Here is a 14,229-nt window from a genome sequence, read left to right as displayed (position 1 = left end):
CTCGATGGCCAACCTGTTGAAACTGTGGCAGATTTTAAATACCTTGGGTCGTTCCTGGACAGTCAGCTCAACTTTGCTGAAAACACTGAATATATGTTGAAGAACTGTTCTCAGAGACTCCACCTTTTAAGAAGACTTAGTGATCTTGAATGTCTTGAATTTGGAGGGGGAAAAAAATCATTTGATTTATCACTACAGAAGGGTTCATTCAGTAAATGTGCATATAAAACTGGTTCGTTCGGTACCTCAAAAAAGGTTAAGAACCACTGTATTGGAGGTTAAAATATCAATAAAGCAATGCAAATTTTTGACAGGGGACACATTTTTAAACAAAGCCTTCATTAAATGTGTCAATGCAATGTTATATAGACAGCAATTGGTCCAAAATGTTGTAAGGATGGGCAAAAGTAAGTATATTTCAGAGGTTTGTCATTTTGATTAAGAATTAATTAATCTGTGGATTTTTGTAAATGATAAATCATTACAAGATAAATCAGATCTGTAACATGTTTGTCCCTCAGAACGATTAACTGACGGTGGGAAAACAGACGGAGGAAGAGGCTGGTTGTAAGGAGTGCAAGTCTAAAAGCTTAGCAACGAGCTGACAGGGTAAAGATGGGGAGGTGGTGGAGGACAGATAAAAGCACAGATAAATGGAAGACGGTTTTACTCGTTTAGTGACCAGGGAAGCTCGGAGCACCTTTGAGTTTTCTGGCGACTTGCTTCGTGTAAAAGCAGCGGAGGTGAACAGAGTGGATTAAAGCTGAAAGCGGCATTTTCTGACACGGGAAGTCAACAGCATGGTACGCCGAATTGGACAAGTGATGAAAAGTGGGCCAATTTTCATCACCTCTCCTGGTGTGAAAGTTTCATTTTGTCTTTGTGTTGCTGTGCAGAGAAGAAGGTTGGCTCATGTTTACATAAAAAAAAAAAACTTTGCACAAGCTGATGTGAATGAAGGCAAAATGCGCTGCAGGGAAAAATGATTAGAAGAATCAGATTTCAGCTTGAACTTGTTTTGTGTTGGAATCTGGAATAGATGCAGAATAACAATAAATTTAAAACTGAAACCTGCAACAAAGAAGAGATTTTAAAGACTGCCTAAGCAGTCAAAAATCCATCCATTTTCTTGCACCCTTGTCCCTCAGTGGGGTCAGGAGGGTTGCTGGTTCCTCTCCAGCTAACGTTCCGGGTGAAAGGTGGGGTCACCTGGACAGGTCGCCGGTCTGTCGCAGGGCAACACAGAGACACACAGGACACACAACCATGCACACACACACACTCACACCTAGGGGCAATTTGGAGAGGCTAATTAACTTGACAGTCATGTTTTTGGACTGTGGGAGGAAACCGGAGTACCCGGAGAAAACCCACCATGCACAGGGAGAACATGGAGACTCCATGCAGAAAGACCGGAAATCGAACCCAGAACCTTCTTGCTGCAAGGCAACAGCTCTACCAACTGCGCCACCATGATACTTTAATATTCATTAAGAATCAGTTACTTAATGGCGTACGTCAAAGCGATGGCGATTCCTTTACTCTTTTGGGAACCGGAAAGGGATGCAGTCAGAATCCGCACGGCCCCTTTTTTCCTCAGACAGACAGAAAGAGGAGATATGATGTACCGGATGAAGAGTCAGATCGTCTCAGTGATAGTTCCCTGCTCTGGGTTGGGGAACTATTGCTTTTTCCCCAAGAGCAACAGTTTAAAGGGCATCTATTATGCAAATGTGTCTTTTTGCATGTCTTTATACTTTCATTTGGGTTTTTATTGCTTCTAAGAACAGCCCAAGTAAAAAGAGAAATCATGCAACTGTCTTTTGGCAATAAGTTCATGTTTTCTGGTGTCTGGAAAACGAGCCATTTGAAAAATCTCCTCGATGTTAAGTTACAAACCCTGTTACTTAGCAACCCAAGCTAAGTTCCAGATGCACTGTACAATGGCTGCTGGAAAAAAAAAACTGTTGTTTTGCTGTTGACTTTTCATCCAGAAACCACCTGTTGTATTCTTGTTGGTTGTGCAGGAGGCTCTACTTCTCCTTTTCAAAGAGAAGTAGAGCCTCCTGCACTACTTCTGTGCATAAACATATGCACAGTTTTGCAACTGTGCATATGTTTGCAGCCATTTTCATATGCGAGTGTAAACGTTGAGTTGTGGGGCGTGGCCAGCAGCAGGATATTTGAATTTAAAAAGACAAGAGGATTTTTGTCATTTTTAAAAAATTTTGAAACCAATGTTGAGATGTTTTAAATCGATTTATAATAAATTACAATCGCTGTCCTTATGTGAATTGATTTTTTTGGCACAGCCATTTTTCTTGGTATTGGTACTAATTAAATATAACAATTTTTAGCTTTCACAATGATGTCATTTGATCATATACAAATGAGATTTTATTGATGAAATAATATTTTAGTGCACCAATGTTATCTTGATCTATGTGAGTCCAGAGGGCCACATACATAGTTGTGGCGGGCCGGATTTGGCCTGCAGTCCTCGAGTTTGACACCAGTTTTGTAAATGATTCACAATGTAAAAACTCTAAGAGGTATTAAAATGTTTAGTCATGTAAAATTTACATTTTATAAGCCAATTAATCTTTTTTTAATTCTGAGATTTAATTTTCAACATATGATGTAAAGTTAAGTTATTTATCATAATTCCTAATTGACTTAAATATTTTTACTTGCTTTTTGGAGGAGAAAACTGAAGATCCCAGTGGAATTATGAAAATATGAGGAAATTAATAATTAACATTTTTATGTAGTCCTGAAGCTTTAGATTTTAACTCAAATAAGTTCTCTATACTTATATTTATAAGACAAAATTTGGGTCACATTCTTCTGAAATCCGTGAGAAAACATTTGAAGGGAGTTTTTATTTCTTTTTTACTTTTTATTTTTGCAGGGTCACCGCTTCCCTGAACTGTTTGGATGATTTTTAAAGCGAACAAAACAATCTACCTTCAAACCCAAAGGGAAGAGCTGTTGTGGCAGAAGAGACTCCAGACGATTTTTAAAGATCCTTTGACACTGAAGGTTTCTCAGTCTGTGATCAAAGGCGACTCTTCTGCTGCATCTCTGATCAGTGCAGCTGGCTTAAACTTTTAGCACTTTGGAGAAAGACGGACTTACTCTTTACTCAGTAAGTCGTGACATTTTTTCATCCACGGCTGATTAGCAGGTGCAGTGACCTTCCACTGTAACATTAAATTCAGATAAAATAATGCTCCAATCGTTAAAATGTGATGGTGCCACATTAAGGATTTGATTCCAGACTCAGCAACTCTGAGCTGAATGCTGGAAATCTGTACATTGTTAAAAAAAAAACCCCAAAAAACTAACCATGTGTTTGTTAGAATATTGTTTTAAATAAATAATACCTTAATATTAATTTTTAAACGTACTAGTTCCACCCTAGCAGATTATTTCACTTATAACGAGACATTTTTCCTACTGACTTAAAATAAGCTCCTATTTCTTGTTGAAAAGTTATTTGTAAGTTTTGTTTTATTCCAAGTATAGTTAGATTGTTGCCCTAAAAACTAGATAAAAACACTTTCAGTACTTATCTCTACAGGATATAATAATAATAATATTTTTTTTTTACTTTTTCACTCCAGAAAAATCCATCAGTCATTAATTCAAGTGTATTTGTGTAGCACATTTCAGCAACAAGGCAGTTCAAAGTGCTTTACTTAACAAAAACACACTGAAACATTACATTTTATCAGGTGTCGCCATTATAATTATCATACATGATGTCGGTCATTGATGAAGCAACTTTAAACTAATGAGTTTAGATTTAAAGGAACTCAGTGTTTCGCTGTTTTCCTGTTTCCCGGAAGCTTTTCCAGATTTGTGGTGTGTAGATGCTGAATGTTGTTTCTTCCTGTTTGGTTCTGGTTCTGGATGCAGAGCAGAACCAGGAGACCTGAGAGCTCTGGTTGGTTGGTACAACAGCAGCAGATCTTTAAGCCGTTCGGTGATTTATAAACCAACAACAACAGTATTTTAAAGTCTCTTCTCTCAGTGTAGAGCTGGGTGATGTGCTCTGTCCTCCTGGTTTTAGTCAGGACTCCAGCAGCAGCAGCGTTCTGGATCAGCTGCAGGACTGGTTTTAGACACTTGCGGCTAACGATAAAAGCATGTATGAGTTTCTCTGGATCGTGCTCTGTCCTCCTGGTTTTAGTCAGGACTCCAGCAGCAGCAGCGTTCTGGATCAGCTGCAGGACTGGTTTTAGACTCTTGCGGCTAACGATAAAAGCATGTATGAGTTTCTCTGGATCGTGCTGAAACATTAGTTCTTTAACTAATGAAGACTCCTTCAGGTGATAGAAGGCGACTTTGTAACTGTCTTTATGTGGCTCTGAAGTTTCAGGTCTGAATGGTCCAACTTGTAAAGTAAAAGTTTAGCAGCTGGCTTTACCATCGCCGATGACTAATGAAGACAGAGGTTAATGACAGAGCGACAGTGATTGTTTTTCAGGCGCCGTCCGGCTCCTGAGGAGTGACCTTTCTTCAAAACAAGCTGATTGCAGTCATTGCGACACACACACAGAACTCTCATTAGCACAGCGGCTCCACGAATAGCATGGGGGGAATAAAGCACGCAGTCAAACAGTGATGCTGACAATAATGAGAAGGTTTGTTTCTTGTGGTGGCAGGTCAAGGTGATAATGACTTGCTTCTGTGATTGAGAGTTAACAGTGTTGTTGATTGGAGCTTAATGAGAGCCTTCTTAATTGTGTCAATGAGGGAGAGAAGTTTGAGGACGGTTTGTAGAGCGTGATGAAGAGAGGAAGTGATGATGAGTTTACAGAGAGAGGAGCTGTTCACACGGGCGAGGCAGATGAAGACAGGGAGCAGATGGAGAGAAGCTAGTTAGTACAAGAGATCGTATCTCTGTGGCACAGATAAGTCCACAAATACATCCCCCCTCTCAGCTGATTTGATGCACTGCATTGCCTCAGCTCTTTGACAGCAAGTGATGAACACAGGGTCACGATTTGATGTATTTGAGCTGTGAGATCAGAAATCATCCGGCAGAGCTGTTGGGCCTAAATCACTCGGTTTATAGATGTGGCCTTCGAGCCATACTTCACATCACACACAGCCAGCTTCTCCTGCGTCTCATCTCAACAATCAATCCCGTCTGTTCGCAGCTCCAAGACGCCGCAGAGGCGCAGGCTGATGTCATCATTATCTGCGGCTTCGGTCCGAGCTAAGCGCAGGATTAAAATGAGCAGCTTCTGTTACATTAAAATGGGATTAAAAATTACATAAAACATTTTCTTAAATTTGACTGAAAGTTAATCTAGAAGTATCACACACCCAGGTTATAAACCGTGCAAAGGTATCAGTCAGGAGCAGGTTTTAGCTAAAAATACATAGAACTTTTTTATTGCTCGTTGATGATGGCATATCGTTTTTATTTCTGTTGTAGTGAAATCTTTGGTCACTTTCCATTGCCTTGCAATTTCACATGAGCTGTTTCCAATTTGAACTGCCGCTGATTAAGCAAAGACCAAAATGTCTCAAATGTTAATTCCTTCTCTTCTTTGCCTCAAAGTTTGTGGCTGAGATATTTTCACACAAAATGCAAGAAAACTGTGTGAGCAGGAACAACATGAGACACAAGCCTTTCTTCTTTATTTTAAAGCTTAAAGTGACTAAACTGAACGTTGGAAAAACTATTTTCCCACAAAATAATGTTGAGATGAAGTTGTCAATGTATGAAAGTAATCAAAAGCTTTGATTACTGTGGCAAGTTATTGATGTCTAGATGTTGAAGTGCACAAGATCCCGCCGCCAACTTCCTGCCGGAGGGCAAAAAGCTTCTGGATAACGATGACTGGCATCGGTTTAGGCTGTTATTGATACAACGTGCTGAATCTTAAATATATTGGTGATGTATAAAAGAAAAAGGGACGCAGTGCTTTGCTTCTAAAAGTGCAAATGTGCTATAGAAATAAAATTACCTTACCTTCTAGTTGTCAACACTAAGACGAGATAACAAGGTCAGGAAGAAGTTTGAAGCAAAAATAAATGATTGAGAGAAGGAAGTAGTTCAAGTTTTGCTAGCTTGACTTTGACAATCGTAACATGTGGAATTTGGTTTGATTGTGTTCAGTTCAAAAACAATAGAAAAACTCAACAAAAACACCAACTCTGTGTTAAAATGAGCTAATCAACCAGCGCTAGTAGCTAATCTACTGCAGCGATTATTTATTAAGAATCTCAAAATAAACATCAAGCCTGAAAATATAAAACCGCAACGAATGTTTTGTTCTTTGTGTGGGAAATGTTTGCATGTTTTTTAGTGTTGAATCCAGTGGAGTTGTTGTCAGTCAGTTGCTATGACAACGGGCTCAGCATATAAACACGACAAACGAAGAGTACGAGTGTCTTTGAATTGTGATTCATTGACTTTTCCACATTGTTTTCCCTTTTTTGTGGCCCACTGCACTAAATTATTAACACCTACATCTGCAGGTTTCGTTAATAAAATAGTTTTACTGCGGCGGCGCAGATATGACAGCGAGAACAAGAATATGTAACATTTCTGGATGTAAACAGTAACATGTAATGTGTCTTTAGCTGCATATTTAAAACATATCCAGTTCATGCTGAGGTGAGATCCATTCATCTTGTCATTTTTATACAAATTTGTTTCAGAAAGGACTTTTCTCCTCTCTTCTTTTCTCCAACCAGTCAAGCGATTGATCTATGGACCACCATGAGGCATCCTTCTCTCTTTCATATCCTATTACAGATTCTCCCTCGGGCCTCGAATTTAATGAAAAAGGAATGAAAGAAATCCCGGCTCGGCAGACCTGGTGCATCGGGTTGACCTATTATTGGCCATTTCAAGCTGCTTTAATTCTGCGACTCCGGCATTAGCGGGTTGTGTGTACATAATAAAGACAGCTGTCTCTGAACCTGCTTGTGTCCCGGTGGCATGTTCAAGCCCTGGTCAGGATCATACTTGGAGATCCCAGCAGGTGGGGGGAGAAAAGGAGGCAGGAGAAATGGCTGCAAGGAGAGAAATAGATCAGAAGTACATTTTCTTCTTTGCAATGGATATCGAGGGCATTTCAGCAGCAGTGTGCAGTCTTAAAGGGCCAGTAACATGTAAAATAAACTTTTTTGAGCTTCGCATCATGTTATAATGTTATTCCCTCATCAGAAACATGTCTGGAGTGTTACCTTGATTTTTTTCATGCATGTTTGAGAAGTACTTTAATCTCCATGGTAAAACTCCTGGTGGGACGTAGCACTCTGAGAAAATAGTAGTGTAAGTTTACTGTTTTCCCCAAAAATGTGTGGCATATTATCTATCCATAGGTGGCCAGATGTAAAAGCTTTAGACTTAATCTAGGTCAGGGGTGATCAAAGTGCGGCCCGGGGGCCATTTGTGACACTCTGAAGGATTTTGGGAGGCCCAACAAGAGCAAATCCAGCTTGCAAGCATAAGCGGTTGATGCAGATGGACAATTTTTCAGCATTTTTTTACGCATAAATAACTTCTTCTTAAAAATATTAGGTACAAAAAAAAAAACAGATCCCCTTTTATTAACAAGGTTTTGGCATTTATATTAATTTTACCACAAACATTGATCCACTTTTCCTCAAAAGCAAATCTTATAAAAAACAATCAACCCCAGAAACTTAGAAACTGTTGCCTTCTTTATGTTTTATAAATATCTCCAATGATTTTCCAATTTCTACAAAAAAACAACATTTTGTTCATTTTAATAAAATTGTAAATGTTTAATGTATTATTGATCAGCTAAAATAATAAAAAAAAAATTTTTTTTAAATGTTATTACAAAAAAAAGTTTAATTTTTGTGGTGTAAAGTTTGGACTCCACACTGCAAAAATCCAAAATCGTACCAAGTATTTTTGTCTAGTTTCTGGTGCACATATTGTAGTACGCTTGAAATGAGACAAAGCTAGCTTACTGCTAATGGTAACACTTTATTTGAAGGGGTGTGCATAAGACTGACATGACACTGTCATGAACATGACATAAAATCTGTCATGAACTTAAAGGAGTCTTTATGAATGTTTATTACAGTTGTCATGAAGTGTCATTCGGTAAATAATGACTCTTTTAATGCAAAGTTGTCCTAAAAGTTGCATTTAAAGTCCATTAAAAATGCCAACTTGCATTAAATTATCATAATTTTCAAAATCATGCAAAGTCTTAGTCTTATGCACACCCCTTCAAATAAACTGTTAGCCCGCTAACTTTTCAGCACCATACAGGAGCTTGTTTAAAGTAAATAATTCCTTAATTTTGATTTTTAAAAGTATATTTTGCATTGTCAGATTATTTCACTTATAATGAGACGTTTTCTCCATTTCTCCCAATGGAACAAGTGCTTTTTATAATTATTAAGGAATCATTGAAGCTCCTACATTTTGTTGAAAAGTTACTTTTGAGTTAGTTTTGTCTTGTTGGAAGTGTACTAAGATATTTGCATTAGAAACTAGAATAAAAAAGCGCGGTCAGATTTAGTTTTTGCAGTGCACTGCACGAGGTAAATGTCCCAGAGGAAATGCCATTTAATGTTAATGCTGACCTAGTCTTTATTTGAGAACTTTTCTCCCATCCTTTTCAGCGTTCAGGTTTCTCTGTTTCTGCTTAAATAAAGTCTAATATTAAGCTGGATCACTGGAATGAAGTTTGAAGTGGCTCCACTGTTCGCCATCCTGTGAATGTTCTCCGCGCCGCCGAGAAAATTCTCCCACACTGTGATTTATCTGTATGACTGTCGGACAAATTAACTATATTGCCAAAGTCGTTTGCAGTATATTACAGCTGGCTATAAGAAGCACATCAAAATAATGGAGAGAAATGATTCGGTTGCTGCTGTGTCCTCGAACGCCCACAGCTCCAGTCTCCGGGTTAATAAATGTGTGCTCAACAGGGGTTTGCCAGCACACACACATCGTTGTGCAAACACTGAGGTGGAGTCGGTCGCTCGTCTGATGCCGAGAGTTGGAATCCGGCTCTGCGAAGTGGTTTTCGTCCCGCTTTCCCCAGAGACACAAAGTTACACAGCTCCAGTTTTTCTGTGTGTTTGATTTGTTCAAAGGCTAAAGGCTGATTGCTTCCTCTGCACCCGTGTCGCATCAGAAGGGTTGATAATAACAGCCTAGAAATCTACATAGAGGAGTGTTTGTTGTTTGTGAAGTCGGTGTTGATTACTGGCGATTTACTGGCTTCTTGTGTGTTTGTTTGAGTGTGTACTCCAATCATCCTACCCTCTTCTGTCCTCCGTTTCTCACAGTTTCACCGTAAACATTGTTTTGTCTCTGTGTGTGCAAGCTTAGCTGCGCTTTGCACTTTTCAGAACATCAAACTGAGTTGAGCTGGGTGAAAGTCTTGAGTCGCCAACCGTTTCTTTGTTTTTTACATCCACGTTTCCTCGGATAATCTAGGATTGCGCTGCCACTCTGTTATGTTTGTTCTGATTGTTTTTCGTCATTATGTCTGTAATCGCGTGTTTTGGATATTATTCTCTCTGGAATCTGCTGGAGGCATTTTTGCTCTCACTTTTTGACAGTTGCAGCTTATAGTTGTTATGATGTGTAACTGTGGCAACAAAGCATTGTTTCTTTGAGATGATTAGCATCTCAAAGGTTCAGATAGCACCTGAACTGTGACCTCAAGTCCAAGAGGAGTTGGAAAAGGAGGTTTAATGGAAGCAGAGCAGAACCAAAGAGGGAGTTCAGATCATCTCTTCTCAGCATCGATCACAACCGTGAACAAAGAACGTTTCCATGACTACAACATCTGGAGCGGCAAAAACAAAAGAGGTGGATTAGCATCACCTTCCAGCAACTGATGGAAACTTTACCGTGGGACATCAAGCCGTTAGCGATTCATGACGGTCTCAGCAGTCTTCAGTCAGAGGCCTCTTTAGATATGTAGTGAGACTGACTGCTACAGGAGATCCTTCCTGTCCACAGCATCACTGCCTGCGAAGATACTTTTATTATATGAATTACAACAGGGATAACAGGGATAAATACGGTATTTTTGAATTAAAGTGAAGAAGTGAAGACACAAAAAAGTTTCACCTTTTAATACTTAAGAAAAAAATCTTTTCAGAAACTTTGTTCTATATTTCTGGCCAACCAGGTTTTCCTGGTTTGAAAGTTTTTCCATCAGTGTTGAAGTTGATGGTGAATGAATCATTTTTTCCTCTTTAAATTGGAAAGTTACCTCAGTTTTTAGACTCAGCAGGACGTTAGCAGCACAGACTCATTTCATTCTGATAAAACCTAAAGGTTAAGTTGCCCATCCAGAGGTAAATCAGCCTTTGCTTCAGGAAATGCCCTGACTGAGTTAAACTGATTAAAGAAGAAATGCTTTGATATCTCATCCATACAGTTTGATAAATACTTCCCTAAATGCTGTCTGAGCCTCGTCTGTACCTGCGGTCTCAGCTGTGTCTCAGAATATGAGGAACTGCAGTCAGTCTGTTCATCCGATTCTTGGATCGAGTCGACTGTGATGCGCTCCAGACTCTCCCTTGGGTCTCTGTGTTGTACTGACCAACAGGCTGACCTTTTCAAGACACATGAGGAGGAATGGTTTGGTTTTTCTTCCAGGATTTCTCCTGTTTCTCTTCATCCTTCACCTGAAATGCTGGTTTGCTGAAGGGCAAGGCCTTCACAGGAATCGATTTGTTGGAAAGGAAAGGATTAAACCTGTGTAAGTAAAATCAAAAACACACAAATAGAAAAAATATCAGTGTTTAGTATGAGGAGAATAATTAACACAGAAACTCCTGATCCAAAAGTTAAATTGGTTTCACTTCAACCTTTTAAACTATGCTTGAAATTTGGACCATACCAGAAAACCAAAGGCCATCTGAGCTTCTGGACTAATTTAGTGAGGCTCCAGGACACATTTGGGCCTTTTTATGATCTTTTTACAAACTTTATTTCGTCCTAAACAGAAATTATTAAGTACAAAACTAAGACATTTTCTTTTATTAGCCATTGTTTTGCTTTTATTTCATTTCACAGGAAGTCGCAAACATCCAACATTTTACTCAAAACAAAGTTGGTCAACCCATCCAACATACTTTGGATACAGTAAAACTCACATTGGACCCAACTTTAAATAATGTATATTTATAGGCCGGGTCTGTAGTTTAGCTAAAATCTACATTTAATCCATGGTTTTAGAAATAATTGCTTGTTGTATAACCAGTACAATAAAAAATATACATTTCAAGACGAAACTGAAAATGTCTCCTCATGACGAAGCCATTATGAGGAGGTTCTGGAGAAAATTAATAGACTACTTAAAATTACCAGTCTCTCTGATTTTACTTTTTATACTTGTATGTTTGAGTAAAACAAACATTGATCTTTTATTCTATGAACTACTGACAACATGTCTCCAAAATTACAAGCAAAAATCTGGTATTTATGTGCAGAAAATGAGAAATGGTCAAAAATACTGAAAAAGATGCAGAGCTTTCACGCCTCAAATAATGCAAAGGAAGCAAGTTGATATTCATTTAGTAATGTTTTAACTCAGGAAGAGTTCATAAATCAATATTTGGTTTGGTTTTGGTGGGGATGGATGGATTTAACCTGCAGGATCAGACAATGAGCGCCAATAAAGGACAGACTGCATGTGTGTTGGAAAAATGGGTCACATTTTGGTTGGAACCTGGTTTTAAAATCAGTGCATCCATGCTTACCTGTCATGCTCTGTGCAGGTTTATGTTTCTGGGCTCATTAGGAGGCACCAGCCGACTTCAGGGACTCTGTTCCTCGTCCAGTTCCTAACTACTGATGAAGACCAGAGAGGAGGGAGGAAGATTAGTAGGGAAAGCAAACAGGATCTGATGGAGAAAAACAAAATGAGGAAAATTAAACGGTTTGACTGCGTTTAGAGATTAAACTGGGGCATCAAAAACAGGTGCGACAAAAAACCGGAAAGAAACAAGAAATGTGGAGAATATGAACTGCGGCGGAATGAGGAGGAAGACAGGACTGAAGATGAAAAGAAATGCAGGAAGATAAGTAGAATAATACACAGACACGGGGAAAAATTGACATTATTACTGCCTCATTGCAGTCACAGCTATCTGCGTCTGCTCATATTGTGTTTGCTTTGGCAATAAGTACTTTTTTATTCCTCGCCAGTAAAGCACCTTTTCAAATGAACTGGAAGAAATGAATGCACAAATTTAAAATCCGCCAGCTGAGTTCTTTCCCAGCTCAAAACTCAATCTTCCTTCGTTTTTTTTTTTCTCCTATTTGAGATTGGTGACGGATAAATTGAGTCTTTGCCATTCTTTCTGCGGCCACAGCAATGGATGGGGGCCCGACCTTTCCGCTGGGATAAAAGCCATGCTGATAAAAGCTTTATGGAGCTCTTATGAAAACTCGGCGCTGCCGCAGGAAGGCGTTTTAATAATATAAACACGCCATATTCATTTATCAGCAACATAATTTGGAGTTTGCAGATGGTGCAGAATGCTTGGAAGATTTTAAAAGTCTGATGGATGTAGATGTTATCTGCAGTTCTCCCTCATAAAGGTTATGGTTGAAGCGTGTTGCATTCATCCTTTAAGTACTTTCTGTCTTCTGCTACATGCGTAGCATCTGGTTTAAATGCGACACTTGATGGAAAACAAAATGTTCTGGAGATGAGCAAAACGTAAAATATCTCTGCTTTTCCAAACTTTGGGATAAATCTGGAGGTGGATTTGGTTCCTTGATTCAGTGTTGGACTCAGACAAATACTTTAATGCTTGGAAAGGCTCTTAAGTAACGGACATGACCAGAATTTATCCAAATACCAAAAACTGGATAAACTTGTTAAATACTTTATAAATAAAATTGAGAAAATCTCATAAATTAATAGTAATTTAACATCTAGAAAAATGGGTTAAATCTCATTTCCTGACTAAATTATTCTGCTTGTTACATAAATGACGAGCAGCGTCAGTCAAAGCTGCAACGCATCACTGGACGACTTTCACAAACTCAACAGTGTTGAGATGAATCATTGCAATTTATCCAGATGTGTTTGAAACTGAGAACAACTTTGAAGTTTGGCATTAAGGAGCAGCAGGAAGATGGATTTTAATTTGTAATCTGGAAATATTTGACCGATTCTGGACGTTTTGTTTTGTGTCATGAACAGTTGAGCCATCAAAGGGAATCGCCGTCGGCAGGCCCAAACAGGACTGAATGCACCGTTGGAGACAGAACCATGTTATGGGTCGCCTGCCAACACTTTTCCATTAAGGCTGGTGGATAAAAAACCCAGTAAAACGTAGTCTACATGCTTAAAAAGAAACAGAAATAAGAACAGAAAGCCTCAGTTTGTTTCCTGACTTTGAAGATGTGTCGTAGAGGAGAGTACTGTAAAACCACAAACGCACACCTTCCATGAAAACAGACATTCACAAAGACTCGGTGGGTGGGTGAGCGTTCAGCTCCTCGCTCGATGTGGCCCCACTGTTGTGACATTTGGAAAGGAGTTTCTCAGCAGAAAGCCCAACAAGCCCTCCTATCTTTGTTCTTTCTTATCTTCACAAAAACAAACAAGTCATTACAACAAAATTCACAGAAGACTTGAACTTTTTAAAATGATTTTTTCTGCTCTCTCTTAACTTCACAGTCTAAAACATCTAATTTTACATGGGAAGTTGTTGATTCTCAATCTTTTAGTCTTTAATAAACATTCTTATGTCTGCAGATTATGTAATAAATCAGTGATGTAAAATACAGTATGAAAACATTTAAACATCTAAGTTATACAGATTAGATCAGTGGTTCTTAACCTTTTTTGAGGTACCGAACCTCCCAGTTTCATATGTGCATTCACCGAACCCTTCTCACCCCCCCCCCCCCCCCCGATACACTTTGCGGTATTCTGATTTAGTAATGTAATTATACTAGCTGTGCTACCACCCCCACGCCACTAGAGACAGCAGCAACCCCGAAAAGATGCGACTAAGGAGCAGATTTAGACTATAGAATTTGGTAAAAACGGTGAGTTTTGCTGAAGTAATTAATTAATTAAAGACAAAAGTTCAAATCCATGCTGAGAGTGAAGCTCCTTCAATCAGGGCTCCTCTCCAGCTCTGATTGGCTAAGCAATGTAACGTGATCCTCTGATTGGCTAAGCAATGTAACGTGATCCTCTGATTGGCTAAGCAATGTAACGTGATCCTCTG

At 39.0% G+C, this 14,229-nt stretch overlaps 1 protein-coding gene across 14 annotated transcripts in view; it reads left to right on the top strand.

The window, feature by feature from the left end:
* ptprt (protein tyrosine phosphatase receptor type T) overlaps positions 1-14,229 on the top strand; it is a 316,254-nt gene that overhangs the window by 118,814 nt on the left and 183,211 nt on the right. The window lies entirely within an intron of this gene.

This window comes from Poecilia reticulata, linkage group LG5, assembly GCF_000633615.1.
Source record: "Poecilia reticulata strain Guanapo linkage group LG5, Guppy_female_1.0+MT, whole genome shotgun sequence".
Taxonomy (NCBI): domain Eukaryota; kingdom Metazoa; phylum Chordata; class Actinopteri; order Cyprinodontiformes; family Poeciliidae; genus Poecilia; species Poecilia reticulata.
The sequence above is the reverse complement of the archived record's forward strand: the minus strand, read 5'-3'. Positions and strand labels throughout refer to the sequence as shown.